This window comes from Aegilops tauschii, chromosome 5 (genome assembly GCF_002575655.3).
Source record: "Aegilops tauschii subsp. strangulata cultivar AL8/78 chromosome 5, Aet v6.0, whole genome shotgun sequence".
Lineage (NCBI taxonomy): Eukaryota > Viridiplantae > Streptophyta > Magnoliopsida > Poales > Poaceae > Aegilops > Aegilops tauschii.
The window spans coordinates 24589402-24612974 of record NC_053039.3 but is presented as its reverse complement, the minus strand read 5'-3'; positions in this window follow the sequence as shown (position 1 = coordinate 24612974).

The following is a 23573-nucleotide window of genomic DNA, read 5'->3' as shown; positions in this document are numbered from 1 at the left end:
TGGAAGTTCTTGATAATCCTTCAATATAATCTCAGCACTGGTAAACAAGAGTGATTTCAACCATACATTTGAAGTGCACAAAAATATATACTATTGTGTGATTCCAGTGAGTGCTTTATCATCTCTTATGGGACTACATGAATAAGCTTTTTTTCTCAGGTTGGTACGGGCCTAAGGCCTTCATCCATATTAGTTTGCTGTCATCTCTATTTGTATCGTGCTACTGTCATGTGAAACTCCTTTATCTTTGCACGTTAAAGTTTTGCAACCTATGATAAATGGCAATGCTTTGAGTGTTGAGTTGAGCTAATTGGCACTGATTAAATAAACTAATACCTCTCTTTAAGCAAGAATACTATGTTGCTAACTTTACCCATTAAGATAATGAGGGTGCTTCTATTTGTTAGTGTATGTTTCATCAACTAGTCCCACTATTACAGTAATCTCACTCTCTCAATATATGTGCCAACAGGGATGCTCGATTTTGGTGGAACTACACAAAAACTTTGGGTGCTTCATTGCCTCGACAGCTTCCGTCCTTTCCTGTTAGTCACTAATCTCCACTTAATTTCTTCCTTTGCTGTCAGTCGCTTGGCTTATCTCGACTTCCAGTCAAAGGAAATAGTAATTGATATGCTACCTCACACAGGTTGGTACTAGTCTTCATCCTGATTATTGTGCCTGTCATATGTATTGGTAATTTGGTATTGTGCTACTGTTTGCCAATTTCATAAAGGAGTAATTTGGAGCCTGAACTCGCAGGAAAATCATTACATTGGATGATTTCAGTAGAAATGCATAAAATGATCAGATGGACAGGTACTTATGCTGCTGCTATGTACTCCAAAGTTCACTCAGACAAGCATCGATGTTGACAAGAAGTGCCTATATTCATTTCAGTATCAACCGGCGTCAACCAATTGTCAAAACTCCAAGTATTAGGAGAGTGAACGCCAAAAATATTGCTTGGTGCATAGCCCAGAAAAACGCAGTCCAGTCTTTGGTCCCAACTTGTGCCTTTTGGTTATCGGCACATATGGTAGCGAACTATATGGCATGGAGTCTAAACATTCCAGACAAGTTGGTTGACGCGTATATTCATCTGGCACTTAATCAGTCTGCATGCCAAGGATGCTCCATTTCAGTTGAACTGCACAAAAAAATTGGGTGGTTCATTTTCTCAACCGCCTCCTTTCTCGTCTGCAATGTAGAATTTTGGCGAGATACAAGACCAAGATGAGCGAGTAAACTAGTTGGATGAAAGTAGTGGCCAAGTTGCTCAAACCTCCCTCGGTACGAGGCCACTATTTGAGGATAAACCTACAAGCAAAGTTCAGATTGTCTGTGCTGCCTCTTATGTACTCGAAAGTTTACTCGTACAAGAACTAATTTTAGCAAGAAGTACCTCCGATTCAACACCATTTACCAGTTTGTACCCTAGGTAATTAAAGTTCGTCCATGGATCATATTGGATGTCATCTCAATCATTTGGATGCATAAACATACTGAACATGTGTATATCTGAATCTTTTTGTGAATTATGTATGAATATTGTCATGTGATCTATCAATCATTTGGGTGCATAGATATGCTGAGCTTGTGTATATATGAATCTTTTGAGTCGTTGATAGTGAATGTTGGCTATGAATATGAACGTGTCCTGTGAACCTGAGTTTGATATGAATGTTTACCTTTTCTGTTGTATTTGTGTGTGAACTTGTTAGTATGCCTACTGTGGAGTATAAAATGCAGGTCTCTTATAATAGTAATGCTGTGTCCAATTTATGTTTTCCCTTCTAACCACATTATATATATTTATATTATTACTATTATTGTATATTTTATGGAGACTTATATATACATTATAAAAACATCCCACGTGTTATTAACTTATAAAGGTAAATGTTTAACGGAAGTTGGCATGGAAAATCCTGGTTGTTTTTGACTCACAGGCAAGGAAAATCCTGGTGATTGCGTACAAAAGCTTGCGAAGATTTTAAGGACCAATTTAATAATAACGCTCTCATTTTTATTTTGAGCAATAACTCGCTAATTACTTAATTATATATATATAATGTGCCTCTCTGGTTTATTCTTTGATATTAATTGCTCCTTCTAACATAATATTATATATATAACGAGCCCACCAAATACGTGTATTTAAAGGAAGTGCAAATGGGCTGGGTTTTCTTAGAAAATATAAATGGGCCTGATTGACGCGAAATTATTTGTTCACCCAGCCCAGCAAATGGACTGTACATTCTAGAAAACCTGGGTTAAATATATGCCACATTTTTGCAAGCTGACATGTGGGCCAATAGGCCGAAGCCTATGCAGGGCGTTGTCAACTTGGTCAATAAATGATTGTGTCATCCACAGCCATTGGATTTATATCCAACGGCCGACATGCACCTTCAATCTCTCGTCTTCCTCCTCGAGCATCGCCAGGACCGCCTGGTCCGGCCTCCGGCGTCCAGCGGCTCTGCTTAGCACGCATCGCTGCGAAGCGCTACCCCACCGCCGGCCAGGCTATCCCTCCACCCCTCGACACCTCCTGCTATTCTCCACAGACTACAGCCCCACGCCACAGCAGAACCAGTTATAACCCTTCTCCTCCTCTCAATCTGCGACTCCACTCCCGTGTTTTCCCATCTCCGAGTCGTTCTCGTCCGGGGCCTCGCCGTCGTCCACCGCCTCGCTGCGTTCGGTGCGGCGTGGTCAACAAACGAGAGTCAACGGAAGAGGACTGTACGTGGAGAGCCTGACGGCTGGGACCCACGAGGTCCATGGTCGCACGCAAGGAAAGTTCCTCCTTATTAAGCTGAAAAAAATGTTTCCTCCACCTGACGGCTGGGACCCACCGGCTGTATCTTCGCACGGAAGGAAGTGCCTCCTTGTTTTGCGAAAAAAATTATTCATCCCGTTGACAGCTGGGACCCGTCAGATTTGGTGACTGACTTGTGGGCCTACTAAGCGGACGTGTACGCACGGCTTTGTCAACTTAATCAACAAATGATTCTAGCAGCTGGACCGTTGGATGTTAATCCAACAGCCGCGCTCCTTCTTCAACCTATGTTCTTGCTCTTGTCTCCCGTGGGCGGCACCGCGGCTGTGCTGCCGCGCACCCGAACCAGTGAAGTTTCCCTCTCCTCTCCATCTGCGACTCAACTGCCCCGTCTTCCCCATCTTCGGGTCGTTCTAGTCCGGGTGCGCTCGGCACGGTGTGGTCAACGTGGTCAACAACCGAGAGTCATCGGAAGATGACTGTACGTGAGAGGCTGACAGTGGGGACCCACCACGCCCATGGACGCATGCATGCAACGGAACGCGGCGAGGTTAACGTGGTCAAGGAACGACTTCCATCGGAAGTATACTGTACATGGAGAGTCTCAGCTGGGTCCACGGCCGCAGCAAGTAAGTGCCTCCTTATTACGCGGAAAATAATGATTCCTCCAACTGATCGCAGGGACCCACTAAACGGGCCACCGTATTTTGTGAAAAAACGTTTGCCCCCTGACTGCTGGGACCCACCTGACGGGCCACAGTATTTCGCGAAAAAAACATTCCCCGCGCTGTCAGCTCGGACCCACCGGAAGTGCCTCCTTATTACGCACAAAAAAATGAATACACCCCCGGCTAGCTGGGACCCACCTTGGTGGGAGGCTGACTTGTGGGCCTACTAAGTTGACGGGGACAAAGGGCTTTGTCAACTTAGTCAATATGAATGATTCTAGCTCCAGTGACCGTACAATGTCCATCGAACGGCCGTAGTGCTTCTTCAACCTCTGGTCTTCTTGCTCCAGCCGCCCAAAGCAGCGCCGGTCGTGCCGCATGCTCCTGCCTCACGTGGCCGGCTGTGCTACCGCGGAGGCCTCACCGCCCCCTACTATTCCCACCACTGGCCAGGCCCTGCGGCGACGTCAGCCTCACACCGCAGCCGAACCAGTGAACCCTCGTACTCCTCTCCCCGCGGGCTTCCACTGCCGCGTCTTCCCCGGCTCCGCGTCGTCCCCTTCCTAGGCCGCGCCGTCGTCCACCGCCGTGGTGCTCTCCGCGCGGTGTGGTCAACATGGTCAAGGAACGACTTCCATCGGAAGAGTACTGTACGTGGAGAGGCTGACAGCTAGGTCCCCGCCCACAACCCAGTTTTTTTGTGATTTGCCATGTAAGTCGCTTTGTCAGGCCTGTTGGGCTGCAAATCTTTCAAGACGAGGAGAGCTTTCATTCGGCTGGCCGAGAAAATGGCCCATCAGTAATGAGAAATGGGCTGTACATTTTTAAAACATATCAAACCGGCAATTAGTTTCAAATATCTTTTTTTCATTTCGAGATTTTAAATTACATTAATTTTTATGCGTGGAGAAATTTTTGGATTTTATATTGATATACATTTATTTTTAAAATCAGTTTGAATGCGAGTCGAAATTTCGAGATTAAAAATAGTTTGGACCACACCGAAATATGCAAAATTTCGTATAATGTTTTAACCGTGGCCACAATATGGGCTGTAATGCTAACAAAAAGAATATGGGCTCCAAAAAAACCTTAATAATTATCAAATGGGCTGTAAACTATTAGTAATAATGGCAGATGGGATGTATGCTGTTTTCCACAGATTTGAGGCTTTCCTAAAAAAAGGTTGACGCACAAGCAGTGACTGTTGGATGGCCATCCAACGGCCGTCGTGGTTCTTCAATCTCTGCTCTTCCTGCTCCAGCCGCTCAAACAAGCGCCGGCGGGACTGCCTACTCCCTCCTCCCCGCAGCTGGCTCTGCTACCGCGCAGGCCTCACCGCCCCACCGTACTCCCATCGCTGGCCTAGCCATCCCTCTACTCACCCACACCTGCTGTTATTCTCCGGCGACGGCAGACGAACCCGTAAACCCTTGTACAGTCGTACTCCCCTCCGCGTGGGAAACAACTGTCGAGTCTTCCCTGCCTCCGTGTCGTTCCCTTCCTAGGCCTCGCGGTCGTCCACCGCCCTGGTGCTCTCGGCGTGGCCTGGTCAACGTGGTCAACGACCGACATGCATCTGAAGTGGAGTGTACGTGGAGAGGCCGACAGCTGGGTCCACGGCCGCACGCAAGAAAATGCCTCCTTATTACGCGCAAAATAATGATTCCTCCACCTCACATCAAGGACCCACCGAAAGGGTCTCTGTATTTCGTGAAAAAAATGTTACCGCCGCTGACAGCTCGGACCCACCAGCTATATCTTCGCACGCAAGGAAGTGCCTCCTTATTAAGCACAAAAAATTGAATACTCCCCCTGCTACCTAGGACCCATCATGGTGGGAGGCTGACTTGTGGGCCTACTAAGTTGACTGGGACGAGACCTTTGTCAACTTTAGTCAATATGAACGATTCTAGCTCCAGTGACCTTACGGTGTCCATCCAACGGCCGTAATGCTTCTTCAACCTCTGGTCTTCTTGCTCCAGCGTCCCAAAGCAGCGCCGGTCATGCCGCATGCTCCTGCCTCCCATGGCCGGCTGTGCTGCCGCGGAGGCCTCACCGCCCCCTACTATTCCCACCGCTGGCCAGGCCCTGCGGCGACGTCAGCCTCACACCGCAACCGAACCAGTGAACCCTCGTACTCCTCTCCGCGCGGGCTTCCACTGCCGCGTCTTCCCCGGTTCCGCGTCGTCCCCTTCCTAGGCCTCGCCGTCGTCCACCGCCGTGGTGCTCTCCGCGCGGCGTGGTCAATGTGGTCAAGGAACGACTTCCATCGGAAGAGTACTGTACGTGGAGAGGCTGACAGCTGGGTCCACGGCCACAGCCCAGTTTTTTTGTGATTTGCCAAGTAAGTCGCTTTGTCAGGCCTGTTGGGCTGCAAATCTTTCAAGACGAGGAGAGCTTTCATTCGGCTGGCCGAGAAAATGGCCCATCAGTAATGAGAAATGGGCTGTACATTTTTAAAACACATCAAACCGGCAATTAGTTTCAAATATCTTTTTTTCATTTCGAGATTTTAAATTACATTAATTTTTATGCGTGCAGAATTTGTTGGATTTTATATAAATATACATTTATTTTTAAAATCAGTTTGAATGTGAGTCGAAATTTCGGGATTAAAAATAGTTCGGACCGCACCGAAATATGCAAAATTTCGTATAAATTTTTAACCGTGGCCACAATATGGGCTGTAATGCTAACAAAAAGAATATGGGCTCCAAAAAAACCTTAATAATTATCTAATGGGCTGTAAACTATTAGAAATAATGGCAGATGGGATGTATGCTGTTTTCCATAGATTTGAGGCTTTCCTAAAAAAAGGTTGACGCACAAGCAGTGACTGTTGGATGGCCATCCAACGGCCGTCGTGCTTCTTCAATCCCTGCTCTTCCTGCTCCATCCGCTCAAACAAGCGCCGGCGGGACTGCCTGCTCTCTCCTCCCCGCAGCCGGCTCTGCTGCCGCGCAGGACTCACCACCCCACCGTACTCCCATCGCTGGCCTAGCCATCCCTCTACTCACCCACACCTGCTGTTATTCTCCGGCGACGGCAGACGAACCAGTAAACCCTTGTACAGTCGTACTTCCCTCCGCGTGGGAAACAACTGTCGAGTCTTCCCTGCCTCCGTGTCGTTCCCTTCCTAGGCCTCGCCGTCGTCCATCGCCCTGGTGCTCTCGGAGCGGCCTGGTCAACGTGGTCAACGACCGACATGCATCTGAAGTGGAGTGTATGTGGAGAGGCCGACAGATGGGTCCATGGCCGCACGCAAGAAAATGCCTCCTTATTACACGCAAAATAATGATTCCTCCACCTCACATCAGGGACCCACCGAAAGGGCCTCTGTATTTCGTGAAAAAAATGTTACAGCCGCTGACAGCTCAGACCCACCAGCTATATCTTCGCACGCAAGGAAGTGCCTCCTTATTAAGCACAGAAAAATGAATACTCCCCCTGCTAGCTCAGACCCATCATGGTGGGAGGCTGACTTGTGGGCCTACTAAGTTGACTGGGACGGGGGCCTTTGTCAACTTTAGTCAATATGAACGATTCTAGCTCCAGTGACCATACGATGTCCATCCAACGGCCGTAATGCTTCTTCAACCTCTGGTCTTCTTGCTCCAGCCGCCCAAAGCAGCGCCGGTCATGCCGCATGCTCCTGCCTCCCATGGCCGGCTGTGCTGCCGCGGAGGCCTCACCGCCCCCTACTATTCCCACCGCTGGCCAGGCCCTGCGGCGACGTCAGCCTCACATCGCAGCCGAACCAGTGAACCCTCGTACTCCTCTCCGCGCGGGCTTCCACTGCCGCGTCCTCCCCGGTTCTGCGTGGTCCCCTTCCTAGGCCTCGCCGTCGTCCACCGCCGTGGTGCTCTCCGCGCGGCATGGTCAATGTGGTCAAGGAACGAGTTCCATCGGAAGAGTACTGTACGTGGAGAGGCTGACAGCTGGGTCCACGGCCACAGCCCAGTTTTTTTGTGATTTGCCAAGTAAGTCGCTTTGTCAGGCCTGTTGGGCTGCAAATCTTTGAAGACGAGGAGAGCTTTCATTCGGCTGGCCGAGAAAATGGCCCATCAGTAATGAAAAATGGGTTGTACATTTTTAAAACACATCAAACCGGCAATTAGTTTCAAATATCTTTTTTTTCATTTCAAGATTTTAAATTACATTAATTTTTATGCGTGGAGAATTTGTTGGATTTTATATTGATATACATTTATTTTTAAAATCAGTTTGAATGTGAGTCGAAATTTCAGGATTAAAAATAGTTCGGACCGCACCAAAATATGCAAAATTTCGTATAATTTTTTAACCGTGGCCACAATATGGGCTGTAATGCTAACAAAAAGAATATGGGCTCCAAAAAAACCTTAATAATTAGCAAATGGGATGTAAATTATTAGAAATAATGGCAGATGGGTTGTATGCTGTTTTCCACAGATTTGAGGCTTTCCTAAAAAAATGTTGATGCACAAGCAGTGACTGTTGGATGGCCATCCAACGGCCGTCGTGCTTATTCAATCTCTGCTCTTCCTGCTCCAGCCGCTCAAACAAGCACCGGTGGGACTGCCTGCTCCCTCCTCCCCGCGGTCGGCTCTGCTGCCACGCAGGCCTCACCGCCCCACCGTACTCCCATCGCTGGCCTAGCCATCCCTCTACTCACCCAGACCTGCTATTATTCTCCGGCGACGGCAGACGAACAAGTAAACCCTCGTACAGTCGTACTCCCCTCCGCGTGGGAAACAACTGCCGAGTCTTCCCTGCCTCTGTGTCATTCCCTTCCTAGGCCTCGCCGTCGTCCACCGCCCTGGTGCTCTCGGCGCGGCCTGGTCAACGACCGACATGCATCTGAAGTGGACTGTACGTGGAGAGGCCGACAGCTGGGTCCACGGCCGCACGCAAGGAAATGCCTCCTTATTACGCGCAAAATAATGATTCCTCCACCTCACATCAGGGACCCACCGAAAGGGCCTCTGTATTTCGCGAAAAAAATGTTACCGCCGCTGACAGCTCGGACCCACCAGCTATATCTTCGCACGCAATGCCTCCTTATTACGCACAAAAAAATGAATACTCCCCCTGCTAGCTAGGACCCACCATGGTGGGAGGCTGACTTATGGGCCTACTAAGTTGACTGGGACGGGGGCCTTTGTCAACTTAGTCAATATGAACGATTCTAGCTCCAGTGACCATACGATGTCCATCCAACGGCCGTAGTGCTTCTTCAACCTCTGGTCTTCTTGCTCCAGCCGCCCAAAGCAGCGCCGGTCGTGCCGCATGCTCCTGCCTCCCATGGCCGGCTGTGCTGCCGCGGAGGCCTCACCGCCCCCTACTGTTCCTACCGCTGGCCAGGCCCTGCGGCGACGTCAGCCTCACACCGCAGCCGAACCAGTGAACCCTCGTACTCCTCTCCGCGCGGGCTTCCACTGCCGCGTCTTCCCCGGTTCTGCGTCGTCCCCTTCCTAGGCCTCGCCGTCGTCCACCGCCGTGGTGCTCTCCGCACGGCGTGGTCAATGTGGTCAAGGAACGACTTCCATCGGAAGAGTATTGTACGTGGAGAGGCTGGCAGCTGGGTCCACGGCCACAGCCCAGTTTTTTTGTGATTTGCCAAATAAGTCGCTTTGTCAGGCCTGTTGGGCTGCAAATCTTTCAAGACGAGGACAGCTTTCATTCGGCTGGCGGAGAAAATGGCCCATCAGTAATGAGAAATGGGCTGTACATTTTTAAAACACATCAAACCGGCAATTAGTTTCAAATATCTTTTTTTTCAATTCAAGATTTTAAATTACATTAATTTTTATGCATGGAGAATTTGTTGGATTTTATATTGATATACATTTATTTTTAAAATCGGTTTGAATGTGAGTCGAAATTTCAGGATTAAAAACAGTTCGGACCCCACCGAAATATGCAAAATTTCGTATAATTTTTTAACCGTGGCCACAATATGGGCTGTAATGCTAACAAAAAGAATATGGGCCCCAAAAAAACCTTAATAATTAGCAAATGGGCTGTAAATTATTAGAAATAATGGCAGATGGGCTGTATGCTGTTTTCCACAGATTTGAGGCTTTCCTAAAAAATATGTTGATGCACAAGCAGTGACTGTTGGATGGCCATCCAACGACCGTCGTGCTTATTCAATCTCTGCTCTTCCTACTCCAGCCGCTCAAACAAGCGCCGGCGGGACTACCTGCTCCCTCCTCCCCGCGGTCGGCTCTGCTGCCGCGCAGGCCTCACCGCCCCACCCTACTCCCAGCGCTGGCCTAGCCATCCCTCTACTCACCCACACCTGCTGTTATTCTCCGGCGATGGTAGACGAACCAGTAAACCCTCGTACAGTCGTACTCCCCTCCGCGTGGGAAACAACTGTCGAGTCTTCCCTGCCTCCGTGTCATTCCCTTCCTAGGCCTCACCGTCGTCCACCGCCCTGGTGCTCTCGGCGCGGCCTAGTCAACGTGGTCAACGACCGACATGCATCTGAAGTGGACTGTACGTGGAGAGGCCGACAGCTGGGTCCACGGCCGCACGCAAGGAAATACCTCCTTATTACGCGCAAAATAATGATTCCTCCACCTGACATCAGGGACCCACCGAAAGGGCCTCTGTATTTTGCGAAAAAACGTTACCGCCGCTGACAGCTCGGACCCACCAGCTATATCTTCGCACGCAAGGAAGTGCCTCCTTATTGCGCACAAAAAAATGAATACTCCCCCCGCTAGCTAGCTCCCACCATGGTGGGAGGCTGACTTGTGGGCCTACTAAGTTGACTGGGACGGGGGCTTTTCTCAACTTTAGTCAATATGAACGATTCTAGCTCCAGTGACCATACGATGTCCATCCAACGGCCGTAGTGCTTCTTCAACCTCTGGTCTTCTTGCTCCAGACGCCCAAAGTAGCGCCGGTCGTGCCGCATGCTCCTGCCTCCCATGGCTGGCTGTGCTGCCGCGGAGGCCTCACCGCCCCCTACTATTCCCACCGCTGGCCAGGCCCTGCGGCGACGTCAGCCTCACACCGCAGCCGAACCAGTGAACCCTCGTACTCCTCTCCGCGCGGGCTTCCACTATCGCGTCTTCCCCGGTTCCGCGTCGTCCCCTTCCTAGGCCTCGCCGTCGTCCACCGCCGTGGTGCTCTCCGCGCGGCGTGGTCAACGTGGTCAAGGAACAACTTCCATAAGAAGAGTACTGTACGTGGAGAGGCTGACAGCTGGGTCCATGGCCACAGCCCATTTTTTGTGAATTGCCAAGTAAGTCGCTTTGTCAGGCCTGTTGGGCTACAAACCTTTCAAGACGAGGAGAACTTTCATTCGGCTGGCCGAGAAAATGGCCCATCAGTAATGAGAAATGGGCTGTACATTTTTAAAACACATCAAACCGGCAATTAGTTTCAAATATCTTTTTTTTTCATTTCAAGATTTTAAATTACATTAATTTTTATGCATGGAGAATTTGTTGGATTTTATATTGATACATTTATTTTTAAAATCAATTTGAATGTGAGTTGAAATTTCAGGATTAAAAATAGTTCGGACGCACCGAAATATGCAAAATTTCGTATAATTTTTTAACCATAGCCACAATATGGGCTGTAATGCTAACAAAAAGAATATGGGCTCCAAAAAAACCTTAATAATTAGAAAATGGGCTGTAAATTATTAGTAATAATGGCAGATGGGTTGTATGCTGTTGTCCACAGATTTGAGGCTTTCCTAAAAAAATGTTGATGCACAAGCAGTGACTGTTGGATGGCCATCCAACGGCCGTCGTGCTTATTCAATCTCTGCTCTTCCTGCTCCAGCCGCTCAAACAAGCGCCGACGGGACTGCCTGCTCCCTCCTCCCCGCGGCCGGCTCTGCTACCGCGCAGGCCTCACCACCCCACCGTACTCCCATCGCTGGCCTAGCCATCCCTCTACTCACCCACACTTGCTGCTATTCTCCGGCGACGGCAGACGAACCTGTAAACCCTCGTACAGTCGTACTCCCCTCCGCATGGGAAACAACTGCCGAGTCTTCCCTGCCTCCGAGTTGTTCCCTTCCTAGGCCTCGCAGTCGTCCACCGCCCTGGTGCTCTCGGCGCGGCCTGGTCAACGTGGTCAACGACCGACATGCATCTGAAGTGGACTGTAATTGGAGAGGCCGACAGCTGGGTCCATGGCCGCACGCAAGGAAATGCCTCCTTATTACGCGCAAAATAATGATTCCTCCACCTCACATCAGGGACCCACCGAAAGGGCCTCTGTATTTCACGAAAAAGACGTTACCGCCGCTGACAGCTCGGACCCACCAGCTATATCTTCGCACGCAAGGAAGTGCCTCCTTATTACGCACAAAAAAAAGAATACTCCCCCTGCTAGCTGGGACCCACCATGGTAGGAGGCTGACTTGTGGGCCTACTAAGTTGACTGGGACGGGGGCCTTTTTCAACTTTAGTCCATATGAACGATTCTAGCTCCAGTGACCGTACGATGTCCATCCAACGGCCGTAGTGCTTCTTCAACCTCTGGTCTTCTTGCTCCAGCCGCCGAAAGTAGCGCCGGTCGTGCCGCATGCTCCTACCTCCCATGGCCGGCTGTGCTGCCGCGGAGGCCTCACCGCCCCCTACTATTCCCACCGCTAGCCAGGCCCTGCGGCAACGACAGCCTCACACCGCAGCCGAACCAGTGAACCCTCGTACTCCTCTCCGTGCGGGCTTCCACTGCCGCGTCTTCCCTAGCTCCCCGTCGTCCCCTTCCTAGGCCTCGCCGTCGTCCATCGCCCTGGTGCTCTCGGCGCGGCGTGGTCAACGTGGTCAAGGAACGACTTCCATCAGACGTGGACTGTACGTGGAGAGGCTGACAGCTGGGTCCACGGCCGCAGCAAGGAAGTGCCTCCTTATTACGCGGAAAATAATGATTCCTCCACCTGACAGCTGGGACCCACCGGACGGGCCATTGTATTTCGCGAAAATAACGTTTCCCCCTGACTACTGGGACCCACCAGCTACATCTTCGCACGCAAGGAAGTGCGTCCGGGAAAAAAACGATTCGCCCCCTGACTGCTGGGACCCACCAGCTACATCTTCGCAGCCAAGGAAGTGCCTGACAGTCGGGACCCACCTGGTCGAAGCGTACGTAGCATTGTCATTCTGGTCGCGAACGTGTACGTACATACTGGTCGATGTAGAGGCGCGCACGTGTCGTAGTAGAGGTGCGCACGTAGCATGTACACGTACGTACAGCGGCCAGTGTGCAAGAAAGAAAATACGACCACGTATGTACATACGGGCAGGGTCTCGAACGCCTACTCTCGCATACGTACGGCCAGGGCTCATGTACATGGCTGGGTCGGAACGGAGAAACAACGTCGTCGTCGTGTTCATGGGGAGCCAACCGGCTGGGTTGGAACGGAATGCGCCGTCGTGTTCATCGGGAGGGCTTGGACGGAACAGCTGATGGAAACGAGGCCTGGCGTACCGCAGAACGGAGGAAACGGCCTTGTGTTCGACCGGCCACGATTGAAACGGGATCCTGTTCATCGGGAGGGGTCTGGCGTACCGCAAAACGGTTGAAACGGACCTCCTACGGTCGAAACAGGGGTCCTGTTGATCGGGAGGGGTGTGGCGTACCGCAAAACGGAGGAAACGGACTTGAGTTGCAGCGCTACGGTCGAAACGGGGGTCCTGTTCATCGGGAGGGGTGTGGCGTACCGCAAAACGGGACTCCACGGGACACTGTTCATCTCCATCGTCGACCCCCTCCCGCCTCCACGGGCTACTGTTCATCCACAGTCGACCTCCTCCAGCCTCCACCTGCTCCTGTTCAACCAGCCTCCACCACACGCTACTCCACCGGCTACTGTTGACAAAGGACTATTCTTCCACGGGCTATTCTTCCACGGGCTCCTGTTCATCCAGCCTCCACCACACGCTACTCCACCGGCTACTGTTCAACCAGCCCTCTTCACGGGCTCCTATTCAACCACCCCTCCACGGGCTACTGTTCATCCAGCCCTCCACCGTCTATTGTTCATTCTGCCCTCCACGGGGTGGTCCTGTTCATCCTGCCCTCCACGGGGTCCTGTTCATCCAGCCCCAACCGGCTCGATCGATCGGGGTCCTGTTCATCCAGAGGCAACACCACAGGGTCCTGTTCATCCACCCCCACTGGGAACTGTTCATCCAAACCCCCCCAACAACGCTCACTGTTGATCCAGAGGCAGCATCGATCGGCTTCAGTTAGCTGCAGTAGCGAAGGAATCGCTCGATCGGGTTCAGTTAACAGCCATCGGTCGATCGCTCGGGTTCAGTAACGCGTAGCCTGCAGTGCAATCACTCGGGTTCAGTTAGAGCCCAACACCTCGCTCGGGTTCAGTTAGAGCCAACGCCTCGCACACACGCGCGTACGTGTACGAGAGAAACGCGCATCGCTCGGCCCCGACCTCCCACCGTAACAGGGAACTCCCCGAAATTTTCCTCGCCCTTGCTTCTACCACGGTTTTTTCCATCATGGACGGCCCAAAGAATCTCATGAAGCTGCGTCTCCGGCCCGCCCAGGACGAAAAGCCCATTTTCTGTCATGATTTTTTGTCATAGAAGTAGGAGCCCACCACATCTATGATGATACCGGGTTTTGTCACAATTATCGTCATAGAAGTGTCATATGTATGATAAAAAAAATTCGTTCGGCCCAAAATGTCACGGATGTGTCTTTTTTTTGTAGTGTTGAGTCCTTCGGAGCTGCCCTCCAAGAACTTGAAACCATCGTGCGATAGCCCCACGGTGGGCTCCAACTGTCGTGGTTTTGTCACGGCAGATGTCCTAGAGAAAGGACTTAGTCGTGGAGCCATCACTATGGGTTAGCTTGAAGGGGTTAAAGCGGACAAGGGACGCAAGAGAGTTTTATACTAGTTCGGCCCCTTCGATGAAGGTAAAAGCCTACGTCTAGTTGTGATGGAATTGATGGGGTTTCGATGACAGGGAGCGAATACGCTTTTCCTGAGTCTCGAGTTGTTGTCCGTTGTCCCTGAACCGCCGCCGGGTCGTCCCCTTATATACATGGGTTGACGCCCGTCGGTTTACAGACTCTGAGGTCGGCTCATAATCGTGTCCGGCTCGGTCTCTGCTACGTATATCTCACAACACAAGTTTACATCTCAATGTCGGTTTGTATCTACACACCTTAAACCAGCTTTGGGCCCTGGGCCTTCATGGAGCGTCAACGTCTATCTTCATGGGCTTCAGATACAGATGAACTACTTATGAAGTTAACCCGGCCTCTCCTGGCTGGTTTACGCCCAGTGGTAATATCCCCAACAAATAGCGTGGGGTGAATATTCTCGTGTGTGCTTGTTTGCTTTATCACTAAGTAATTTTTATTTGCTATTCTTAGTTGTTTTCTATCTTTAGTTATGGGTAGGAAACGCAAAATACAAAAAAAATTAGTTGTACCTTCTGAACCAATGGTTGAAGAACCACTCAAAATCTATCACACTCCTGAAGCTTATTACTTGGATCATCTTCGATCCCTATGTGCTCATGCTGAAACCCCAACTAGCTTAGTTGAGGGCAAATCCTTAGATGAGCATGCTTGTTATGTGCGACACCGTATATCTGAAAAAGGGAAACTTTGGCTGGGTCAAATTCATCGTTTGCAATGCTATGCTTGGAATTTATGTTATATATATGATGTCACTTGTTGTTCTGAAAACCCTAAGAAACACCTTCCCTACCAATGTTAGTTTATTTATAATGGAATTTTATCTTCGTATGCTAAAGGTGTTTATAGTTACTATGATGTTCAACAAATTGAAGAATTTGTTGCTTTTAAGAGTGCTTATGAAATTGCTTCTTTGATTAAAACGTATGATGCTTCTCTTTACAAATCTGAAAATTTTGCCATACTTAAATATTGCTATGATAATTATGCTTCTAATACCTATGTTGAACCATATATTGAGGACTACTCCGCTGTCCAAGAAGAGATTAATATTTTGCAGGAGTCTATGGAAGAAGAAATTGATGAAACTGTGAGCTCATTGGATGAAAAAGAAGAGGAGGAGAGCAAAGAACAAAAGGAGGAAGGGAGGATTAGCTACCCGTGCCCACCTTCTAATGAGAGTAACTCTTCAACTCATACATTGTTTAATTTCCCTTCGTGCTTACCGAAGGATGATTGCTACGATGATTGTTATGATCCCGTTGATTCTCTTGAAATATCCCTTTTTGATGATGCTTGCTATGCTTGTGGCCAAGATGCCAATATGAATTATGCTTATGGAGATGAACTTGCTATAGTTCCTTATGTCAAACATGAAATTGTTGCTATTGCACCCACGCATGATAGTCCTATTATCTTTTTGAACTCTCCAAACTACACTATATCGGAGAAGTTTTCCCTTATTAAGGATTATATTGATGGGTTGCCTTTTACCGTTGCACATGATGATTTTGATGAATATAATATGCATGTGCTTGCTGCTCCTACTTGCAATTATTATGAGAGAGGAACTATATTTCCACCTCTCTATATTTCCAACACGATAAAATTGCAAGAAACTGTTTATACTATGCATTGGCCTTTACTATGTGTGCATGAATTGTTCTTTTATGACATGCCGATGCATAGGAAGAGAGTTAGACTTCGTTGTTGCATGATATATGTTGCCTTGTGCTCATTACTAAATTACAAATCATTGTTAATTAAAATTGGCTTTGATATACCTTGGGATCCGGGTGGATCCATTACTTGAGCACTAAATGCCTAGCTTAATCGCTTTAAAAAAAGCGCTGCCAGGGAGACAACCCGGAAGTTTTAGACAGTCATTTATTTCTGTTGAGTGCTTTCTTATAGTTTAAAAACAACAAAAACAAAGAGGGGAACCCAAAACTTTTTCAAAATGGAAAGTGAAAGTGAGAAAGACAAGCATTGTTGAAGTGGGAGAGCTCCTTGAACTTTGTTCACGCTCACGGAAACTTTGTGAATCTTGATTACAGAAACTTTTCAACAAAAATAATTATCCCCTTGTACAATTCCATTGTATTATAAAAATAATGTGCCAAGGTTTGACTTTAGGATGTTTACAATGCTTGTTGGTTTGTGCGGTGCAGGACAGAAACTTTGGCTGTAGTGCGCGAATTTTAATTTTTTACTGGAACGTCAAATGGTTCTGATTCCTTTTGCACTGTCTTTCAATACAAATTTTTTATTTTTTTCTAATTTTGGAAGAATGTTTCAGGTACGAGAAGTATGGTTAATGTTCAGATTATTACAGACTGTTCTGTTTTAGACAGATTCTGTTTTTGATGCATAGTTTGCTAGTTTTGATGAAACTATCGATTTATATCAGTGGATTAAGCCATGGAAAAGCTGTATTGCAGTAGAGAGAATGCAAAAACAAAATATGAATTGGTTTGCAACGGTACTTAGAGTAGTGATTTGCTTTATTATACTAACGGATCTTACCGAGTTTTCTGTTGAAGTTTTGTGTGGATGAAGTGTTCGATGATCGAGGAGGTCTCGATGTGAGAAGAAGGAAGAGAGGCAAGAGCTCAAGCTTGGGGATTCCCAAGGCACCCCAAGTAAATATTCAAGGAGACTCAAGCGTCTAAGCTTGGGGATGCCCCGGAAGGCATCCCCTCTTTCTTCAACAAGTATCGGTATGTTTTCGGATTCGTTTCGTTCATGCGATATGTGCAAATCTTGGAGCGTCTTTTGCATTTAGTTTTCATTTTCCTTCTATGCACCATGCTGGTATGAGATAGTCCTTGGTTGATTTATAGAATGCTCTTTGCACTTCACTTATATCTTTTGAGTATGGCTTTATAGAATGCTTCATGTGCTTCACTTTTATCATTTGAAGTTTGGATTGCCTGTTTCTCTTCACACAGAAAACCGCCAATTGTAGAATGCTATTTTGCTTCACTTATATATGTTAGAGCGTGGGAATATATTTTGTAGAAAGAATTAAACTTTCTATTTAGAGAGATGACAGGAATTGGTCATTCACATGGTTAGTCATAAAATCCTACATAAAACTTGTAGATCACTAAATATGATATGTTTGATTCCTTGCAATAGTTTTGCGATATAAAGGTGGTGATATTAGAGTCGTGCTAGTTGAGTAATTGTGAAATTGAGAAATATTTGTGTTGAGGTTTGCAAGTCCCGTAGCATGCACGTATGGTAAACCGTTATGTAACGAAGTCGGAGCATGAGGTGTTCTTTCATTGCTTTCCTTATGAGTGGCGGTCGGGGACGAGCGATGGTCTTTTCCTACCAATCTATCCCCCTAGGGGCAAGCATAGTAGTATTTTGCTTCGAGGGCCAATAAACTTTTGCAATAAGTATATGAGTTCTTTATGACTAATGTGAGTCCACGGATTATACGCACTCTCACCGTTCCATCATTGCTAGCCTCTTCGGTACCGTGCATTGCCCTTTCTCAGCTCGAGAGTTGGTGCAAACTTCGCCGGTGCATCCAAACCCCGTGATACGATATGCTCTATCACACATAAGCCTCACTATATCTTCCTCAAAACAGCCACCATACCTATTACGACATTTCCATAGCCATTCCGAGATATATTGCCATGCAACCTCCATCATCATCATATACATGACTTGAGCATTTATTGTCATATTGCTTTGCATGATCGTAAGATAGCTAGCATGATGTTTTCATGGCTTGTCCGTTTTTTGATGTCATTTCTACGCTAGATCATTGCACATCCCGGTACACCGCCGGAGGCATTCATATAGAGTCATACCTTTTTTCTAGATATTGAGTTGTAATATTGATTTGTAAGTAAATAGAAGTGTGATGAGCATCATTATTAGAGAATTGCGCCCTAGTGAGGAATGGATGATGGAGACTATGATTCCCCCACAAGTCGGGATGAGACTTCGGACGAAAAAAAGAGAAAGGCCAAAAAAAGGAGAAGGCCCAAAAAAAGAAAAAAAAAGAGAGAAAAAAAGAGAAGGGGCAATGTTACTATCCTTTTACCACACTTGTGCTTCAAAGTAGCACCATGTTCTTCATATAGAGAGTCTCTTGAGTTATCACTTTCATATACTAGTGGGAATTTTCATTATAGAACTTGGCTTGTATATTCCGATTCCTCAAATGCCCGAGGTCTTCATGAGCAAGCAAGTTGGATGCACACCCACTTAGTTTTCAGTTTGAGCTTTCATACACTTATAGCTCTAGTGTATCCGTTGCATGGCAATCCCTACTCCTCACATTGACATCAATTGATGGGCATCTCCATAGCCCGTTGATTAGCCGCGTCGATGTGAGACTTTCTCTTTTTTTGTCTTCTCCACATAACCCTCATCATCATATTCTATTCCACCTATAGTGCAATGTCCATGTCTTGCGCTCATGTATTGCGTGAGGGTTGAAAATGCTGAAGCACGTTAAAAAGTATGAACCAATTGCTCGGCTTGTCATTGGGGTTGTGCATGATGTGAATGCTTTGTGTGGTTAAGATGGAGCATAGCTAGACTATATGATTTTGTAGGGATGAGCTTTCTTTAGCTATGTTATTTCGATAAGACATAATTTCTTGGTTGGTATGCTTGAAGTATTATTGTTTTTATGTCAAATGATAGACTATTGCTTTGAATCACTCGTGTCGTAATATTCATGCCATGATTAGATACATGATCAAGATTATGCTAGGTAGCATTCCACATCAAAAATTATCTTTTTTATCATTTACCTACTCGAGGACGAGCAGGAATTAAGCTTGGGGAAGCTGATACGTCTCCATCGTATCTATAATTTTTGATTGTTCCATGCCAATATTAGGCAACTTTCATATACTTTTTGGCAACTTTTTATACTATTTTTGGGACTAACATATTGATCCAGTGCCCAGTGCCAGTTCCTGTTTGTTGCATGTTTTTGTATCGCAGAATATCCATATCAAACGGAATCCAAACGGGATAAAAACGGACGGAGCTTATTTTTGGAATATTTGGAAAATCTGGGAGAAAGATCAACACGAGATAGGGGCGCGCCCCTGACCCTCATGGGCCACCCGTAAGGCGGTTGATGCCCTTCTTCGGCCGCAAGAAAGCTAATTTTTGGTAAAAAATCATGGCGAAGGTTTCATCCCAATCGGAGTTACGGATCTCCATATATACACGAAACGGTGAAAGGGCAGCAGACCAGAACGCAGAAACAGAGAGAGACAGAGAGACAGATCCAATCTCGGAGGGGCTCTCGCCCCTCCCATGCCATGGAGGCCAAGGACCAGAGGGGAAAACCTTCTCCCATCTAGGGAGGAGGTCAAGGAAGAAGAGGAAGAAGGGGGCCCCTCTCCCCCTCTCCTCCGGTGGCGCCGGAACGCTGCCGTGGCCACCATCATCATCACCGCGATCTTCACCAACACCTCTGCCATCCTCACCAACATCTCCATCACCTTTCCCCATCTATCTACAGCGGTCCACTCTCCCGCAACCCATTGTACCCTCTACTTGAACATGGTGCTTTATGCTTCATATTATTATGCAATGATGTGGTGCCATCCTATGATGTTTGAGTAGATTTTCGTTGTCCTATTGGTGGTTGATGAATTGCTATGATTGATTAAAATTTGCTTGTGGTTATGTTGCTGTCCTTTGGTGCCCATCATCTGAGTGCGCGCGTGGATCACACCATAGGGCTAGTTGTATGTTGATAGGACTATGTATTGGAGGGCAAGAGTGACAGAAGCTTCAACCTAGCATAGAAATTGATGCATACGGGATTGAAGGGGGGCCAATATATCTCAATGCTATGGTTGGGTTTTACCTTAATGAACATTAGTGTTTGTGGATGCTTGCTAATAGTTCCAATCATAAGTGCATAGAATTCTAAGTAAGGGCTGACATGCTAGAAGTGGCCTCTCCCACATGAAACTTGCTATCGGTCTAGTAAAGTAGTCAATTGCTTAAGGGACAATTTCGCAACTCCTACCACCACTTTTCCACACTCGCTATATTTACTTTAGTTGCTTCTTTACCTTAACAGCCCCTAGTTTTTATTTACGTGCTCTTTACTTTCCTGCAAACCTATCCAAAAACACCTACAAAGTACTTCTAGTTTCATACTTGTTCTAGGTAAAGCGAACGTCAAGCGTGCGTAGAGTTGTATCGGTGGTCGATAGAACTTGAGGGAATATTTGTTCTACCTTTAGCTCCTCGTTGGGTTCGACACTCTTACTTATCGAAAACTCTTGCGATCCCCTATACTTGTGGGTTATCAGTGAGCCTCCTGGCCTTGATTCTTTCGCCAATATTTTTGATATTTTCCAAAAATAAGTTCCGTGGAGTTTCAGGTCATTCCGAGAACTTTTGTTTCTGCTCATAAATAACACCATGGCAACTCTGCTGAAAACAGGGTCAGTCCGGGTTAGTTCCATTCAAATCATGCAAGTTAGAGTCCAAACCAAGGGCAAAAGTGTTTGAAAAAGTAGATACGACGGAGACGTATCAACTCCCCCAAGATTAAACCTTTGCTTGTCCTCAAGCAATTCAGTTGATAAACTGAAAGTGATAAAGAAAAACTTTTACAAACTCTGTTTGCTCTTGTTGTTGTAAATATGTAAAGCCAGCATTCAAGTTTTCAGCAAAGATTATAACTAACCATATTCGCAATAACACTTAGGTCTCATGTTTACTCATATCAATGGCATAATCAACTAGCAAGCAATAATAATAAATCTCGGATGACAACACTTTCTCAAAACAATCATAATATGATATAACAAGATTGTATCTCGCTAGCCCTTTCTGAGACCGCAAAACATAAATGCAGAGCACCTTTAAAGATCAAGGACTGACTAAACATTGTAATTCATGGTAAAAGAGATCCAGTCATAGTCATACCCAATATAAATTAATAGTAATGGATGCAAATGACAGCAGTGCTCTCCAGCTGGTGCTTATGATAAGAGGGTGATGACTCAACATGGAAGTAAATAGATAGGCCCTTCGCAGAGGGAAGCATGGATTTGTAGAGGTGCCAGAGCTCGATTTTAAAGCAGAGATAAATAATATTTTGAGCGGTCGTACTTTCATTGTCAACATAACAACCAAGAGATGGCGATATCTTCCATGCTACACACATTATAGGTAGTTCCCAAACAGAATGGTAAAGTTTATACACCCCCTCCACCAACAAGCATCAATCCATGGCTTGCTCGAAACAACGAGTGCCTCCAACTAACAACAGTCCCAGGGGGAGTTTTGTTTGCAATTATTTTGATTTAATTTGCATAAAGCATGGGACTGGGCATCCCGGTAACCAGCCATTTTCTCGTGAGTGAGGAGCGGAGTCCACTACTCTTGAGAATAACCCGCCTAACATGGAAGATAAGGACAGCCCTAGTTGATACATGAGCTATTCGAGCATACAAAACAGAATTTCATTTGAAGATTTAGAGTTTGGCACATACAAATTTACGTGGAACGGCAGGTAGATACCGCATATAGGAAGGTATAGTGGACTCATATGGAATAACTTTGGGGTTTAAGGGATTGGATGCACAAGCAGTATTCCCGCTTAGTACAAGTGAAGCCTAGAAAAAGACTGGGAAGCGACCAACTAGAGAGCGACAACAGTCATGAACATGCATTAAAATTAATAAACATTGAGTACAAGCATGAGTAGGATATAATCCACCATGAACATAAATATCGTGAAGGCTATGTTGATTTTGTTTCAACAATATGTGTGAACATGTGCCAAGTTAAGTCACTTGAATCATTCATAAGAGGATACCACCCCATCATACCACATCACAACCATTTTAATAGCATGTTGGCACGCAAGGTAAACCATTATAAACTCCTAGCTAATTAAGCATGGCATAAGCAACTATAATCTGTAATTGCCATTGCAAAGGCTGAATCAGGAACGATGAACTAATCATATTTACAAAAACAAGACAGATCGAGTTCATACCAGCTTCTCTCATCTCAGTCAGTCCATCATATATCGTCATAATTGCCTTTCACTTGCACAACCGAATGATGTGAATAATAATAATAGTGCACGTGCATTGGACTAAGCTGGAATCTGCGAGCATTCAATAAACAGGAGAATACAAGGCAATATGGGCTCTTGGTTAAATCGACAATAATGCATATAAGAGCCACTTCAACAATTTAATCATGGTCTTCTCCTATCGACCCCCAAAGAAAAGAAAAGAAATAAAAGTATTTACACGGGAAAGCTCCCAACAAGCAAAAGAAGAACGGGAAATCTTTTTGGGTTTTCTTTTTAATTATTACTACTACAGCAAGAAAGTAAACTAGCTAAAAGCTACAACTAATTTTTTTGTTTTTCTTAAGGTTTTTCAAACACACAAGAAGAAAGCAGCAAAATAAAATAAACTAGCATGGATATTACAGTGAAAGAGTATGAACACCGACATCTAGCAATGAGTGTGTGAACATAAATGTAGTGTCGGTGGGAAATACGTACTCCCCCAAGCTTAGGCTTTTGGCCTAAGTTGGTTTATTGCCACGGATGGCCTGGCGGATATCCATAGTTGTAGTTGGGGTCGTACTGCGAAGAGGAGGACTCCGATTGCCACTGGTTGGCAATCATCTCCAAATCCCACTGGTAATTAGACTGTCGTGGAGGATCAAACTGTGGTTCCGACTCTGGCTCTGTGGCTGATGTAGGGTTCCGGTAGGCGTGAATGGCCGCCAGTGGAACAAGATACTGGTTGCTCGCGTTGGTCGCGGAGGAAGTCGGTGAGGCCTCCACGGTGCGAGGCGGATTATATTTGGGCCTCTCTGCTTCCTCACTTTGCTTTTCCTTCGAGCTTCGGCTCGATGAGCCCGTCAAAAATCTCTTCATTATTTTCTGAAAAATTCTGAAATTTTTAGTAACTTCAAATAAAAGTGAACCAAGCTCCACAAAATTGATAGCAACTACTCCTACAAGTGCCTAGAGACTATATCATGCATTAGAACTACTTGGAACCATATAAATTTGACATGCAAGCTCAAGAACATGGTGACCTAGGCAGCACAAATTTGCAATGAATAAAGCACTAGAACAAAAACTAATTGGACCAATGGAGGAGTCACATACCAAGGAACAATCCGCCAAAACAGTTTTGAGAGAGGTTACTTGAGCAAGGAGATCGAAA